The sequence below is a fragment of the Orycteropus afer genome, unplaced genomic scaffold (assembly GCF_000298275.1).
Source record: "Orycteropus afer afer isolate SDZICR_OR568_19922 unplaced genomic scaffold, OryAfe1.0 scaffold00074, whole genome shotgun sequence".
NCBI classification, from domain to species: Eukaryota; Metazoa; Chordata; class Mammalia; order Tubulidentata; family Orycteropodidae; genus Orycteropus; species Orycteropus afer.
In genome coordinates this window covers 11,257,923-11,262,606 of record NW_006921661.1, presented here as the reverse complement: position 1 = coordinate 11,262,606, position 4,684 = coordinate 11,257,923, and positions in this window count along the sequence as shown.

Here is a 4,684-nt window from a genome sequence, read left to right as displayed (position 1 = left end):
TATGAGTCGGATCTGACTCGACAGCAGTAGGCTAGGCTAGGCTGTTTTGAAACTTAATTTATATTCCTGGTGGAAAGTAAAGCACATTAAAAAAAAAAAGCAAAACAAAGATAAACAATTATTAACTCTGTGTGTGTGTGTTGCTCTCGCTTCTGGCTTTCGCTTCTCACTTCTCGCTCTCGCTTCTCGCTTCTGCCACCAAGTCAGTTCCAACACATAGGGACCCCTCCTTGGGTTTCCAAGGTGGTATGTCTACAGAACTGAGGGTGGCTCAACTGAACTGACTCTTCTTTCCTGAGAAGCGAGTCTGAGGAAGTTGGCATTGGAAGAGACATAGACCGTGTATTGTAGATATTTCCTGCAATGGGTAGTTGCCTCCTGTACATTGTGTGGTCACACAAATGTTCTGTGGAAAGCCATCCTCTGAAAGGAAATGGAAAATTGGTGGCACCGAAAAAAACAAGTGTATAGTCTGTGCCCCATCTACCTGATGATTAGGAAAAAAAAAAAAAAAGACTAAGAAGACAAGAAGGAGGAAGTCAGAGAACAAATATGATCAGAAAGCTGGGTGGTGAACACCTTTTCAGAAACTGGTGGAGACTGTGAGAAAGGAAATAGCCAAGAAAATGTGTTTTGGTTGGAGCCGTAGAGGAAAGTTGGAAGAGTTGAGGAATGGTCTTTGAAAACCAGTTGGGCAGGTTCCCATTTATCCAAATAGCCCCTGTCCCATACTTCCCTCCCAAAGAAGTTTTCCTGAGCCTGCCCAGAACCTCCTGCCTTGTGCTTCTGAGCAATCTCGCTCTCCTCACCTGGAACTCCTCAGACTGTCAAGCATAGCAGTGCTTTGCCTGCCTGATCCAGATTAGAGAACCTATCTTATTGGTCAGGAGCTACCTTCTTATCTATCAAACAAATCTATCTGACAAATTTTTACTTTCTTGATTTTCTTGACATGTCCTTTCATCAATATATACCTACAACATAGCACAGAAGGAAAGGCAAACATCAGAGTGGGAGGGAAGAAAGACCAGCTGAGAGAGCAAATAAGACCAGTGGCCAAAGCAAAACTTTCCTTTAAGGAGGCAGGGCCCAAATCCAAATGATACTTACAAAGCTATCTGAGAACCTACCAAGTATTTCTGCCCTATCAGCCTAAATTTTGGTTATTGGTGTTCTCTACAATCTTTTTTATAAGCCTCCAAACAAAAGTCCTGATATTCCCAAACTTCTAAATGAGTTCCATCACCATGGGCCTGTGAAGAGTTCTAATACCTAGGTCTTCTTGTCCCTGTTCCTACAGTCTCACCTCACATATGACAAAATCAGTCATCAGCCTCCAACCAAGTCTTTTTAAGCAGAGAAGAAATCAGTGACTGGAGAAAACTTACAGAGAAGAAGATTGAGCTACAAAATTAATTATCTTCGAGAGTTCTCAGGGGTCACTTTTAGTCCAGGCACACAGTGCCCTTGGGTTTAAACTCTTCTAAATTGCCCATAGTCCCACATGGACAAGTCATTATGACTACTTCCCATTGTCTTTTTCTCTTAACACTGGTCCTCGGGAACCTATCCAGTTGTCTTTTCTCTATTCTCAAATTATGTATGTACTTATTTGTGTCTTTCTGTACCCAGAGGCTCTTAATTCCAACCTAATACTCTTTCCTGAGAAATTTCTGTGCCTCTTTCAAGAAATATTACACCCCCTGTAGCCAAAATAGAGTTAAAATCAATGTGTGCAATTTATTTTAACAAATATCTTAGCAGGCCCTTCTTCATAAATAAGACAAAATTTGTAGTTCAATTTATCAAGTTGCTGTGATAGAATTCCTATTTTAGAGCATAGGATAGTGATTTTTATCTAAAGGAATATGTATGGCATGTAGGACTATTTGCAGTAGCATGTGAATCATATTTGCTGTGAAAAATACATGTTCCTTTGGCTGACTACAACTGCCAACAAGCCATTTAATGTTCAATGTAAAATACACATCAACTGAGCTTGATAGATTTACATTCAACTTTCTTTCTTTGCTTTTATTCTGCTTATAGATTACATTATTTTGATTATGGAAGTAGTATATAAATGTTGTGTTAAAAAAAATCAATTAATTCAGAATGGTATATGAAACCAGTTAAAATTCTCATCTCTTATAGGTAACCTTAAGGACCTCTGGTGGCATAGTTCCTAAGGCATTTGATGGCTAACCAGAAGGCTGGCAGTTCAAACCCACCAGCCACTCCTCAGAAGGAAGGTTGGGCAATCTACTTCTGTAGTGATACTGCCTCGGAAACCCAAGGAGGGGCTGCTATGAGTCGCAGTTAATTTGACAGCAGTGAGTTTGGTTTGGTTTGGTTAGCTCTCAGAAGCAAAGCAGGCATAATGGGCAACAAGGCCTCAGAGGCACTTGGAGTGCCTTGACCTACAGAGACTTGTGACAATGAAGCCCCTATCTTCCCTCTTCATGAAAGTTAAGACTCCTACTAAATTGCAGCAGCCATGAGAGTCCTTATCTAATCCCATGTAGGAGGGAACAGTATTAGGGGCACTACCAGAAATTAGACCCTTTTGAAGCTTGTCCTTTCACTCCTCTCTTGGGAATGTCTGTGCTCTGATTTCCATGATCTCTCTGATCAATTCCCAGGCCTTAGGCCTGCGGAGGACAGCAGGCTGAGTAATTCGATTGCACCCTTCTCTGCAGTCTCTTCTGCGACTTTCCAAAAGTCCAGGCACAGAGCAAGTGCGTATCCCTGCATGCCCCCAGCTGACTGTTAGCTTAGCACACCTCATCACCCTCCGCCGTCCTCTCCTGCTTTAAAGCTTGCTCTTCATCCTTAGACTCATCTTTTGTTGCTTATTACCTCAATTCTTTACATATTTTCTCTCACTCAGCCCTAAGGAAATGAGTTCATAATCCCCCACAAAAAGCCCTACCTTAACTTCACTTTTGAGCACTTTGAACCTTGATCTTGTAATAAATGTATTCTGATGTGTACTTTCCAGTTTACAGAAGTCAAAGTAACTGTCTCCCTATAAATTGGTGCCTTACCCCTGGACAAGACCATATCTGCTGAATATTGATTGTCTCTTCAGGGACTAACACAAAACTCAAACATAGGAGGAAAGGGATATATTTATTTTTAGTATCTTTGATTTCATTCATGAGAACAAAAGCATGTTGCTATAGGGGCAAAAAGAACTGTAACTAACATCCATTCTATATACAATAATTAAGTAACAACAAGAAATTATATTCCTAGGTATGGATGAGAGAGGAAGTAATCAAACAAATAATTGATATAATTATTGTATTATATCAATATAATGGTATATCAATAATTGGCATAATGTGCAAAAAGAACACATAAGAAGAATTTCCAGAAGTATCACCTTTTCTGTGTTTTCATAAAAATAAATGAGATGCTTTATTGGTATCATTGTTGTTATGTGCCTTCGAGTCATCCCCGACTCGTAGTGATCCCTGCTTGGGTTTCTGAGGCAGTATCACTACGCAAGTAGATTGCCCCATCTTTCTTCCAAGGAGTGGCTGGTGGGTTTGAACCGCCAGCCTTCTGGTTAACAGTCAAGTGCCTTAGGCACTATGCTATTGGTATTAACAATATGTAAAAATACCATGATTATAAGATCCTGAGATCCCCAAGAGAAGGGAGTTAGTAGAGGCTCCTCTTTGTTTCGACATCCCTTCTCATAGAGGGCACAGCTGTAACCCAGGCTGGCTCATGGAAATGGAAGATCCCAGGCAAAACTCTTTTCTCACCCTAAACACCCCTCATTTGGACAAATCTCCCTGTGTCAAGACTGAGTTGAGCATCAATGCCTCCACAATATCCTCCTTGTCCCCTTCCCTGTCTCAAGTCAAGGCACCTGTCATTGGAACTCACCCAGTTCACCTGTGTCATGCCACTTATCACAGGATTTTACAATTGCTTCATTTCTTCTGTGCTTTATTTTTTCTTATGTTAGGGTTATAGAGACTGTATGTTAAATAGCATTCAATGATATTAATCAATTAAACATAGCACAGTTTCATTTTCTTAGCCTATTTAGAAAAGTGTCTTTTTCCTATATACCGTCAGTAAATTGGGTTACTATGAGTCAGAATCAACTTGAAAGAAGTGAGTTTGGTTTGATTTTCAGTAAACTGGGGGCTTTATTGTGCCTTGGACACAATTTTACCCCCATAAAAAAGAAAAAATTCTGTCTATAGCCCTACGTCTTGAGCTTTTGAAACCCAATTTGTTATCTTTTATTGAGCCCTAACACATCTGACCTGAGCCATGATATTTTCAGTAGCTTCATATGCATGCAAAAGCTGGACAGTGAATAGGGAAGACCTAAGAAGAGTTGATGCCTCTGAATTGTGGTTTTGGTGAAGAATATTGAACATACCATGGACTGCCAGAAGAACAAACAAATCTGTCTTGGAAGAGCCAGAATGTTCCTTCAAAGCAAGGATGGCAAGACTTTGTCTCACATATTTTGTGCATGCTATTCAGGAGTGTCCAGTCCCTGGAGAAAGACATCTGCTTGAAGTAGGGGGTTCACAGAAAAAAGAAAGACGGATTGGCACAGTGGCTGCAAAAATGGGCTCAAACATAGCTACGATTGTGAGGATAACACCTAACCGGGTGGTGTTTTGTTCTGTCATACTTAGGGTCACTATGA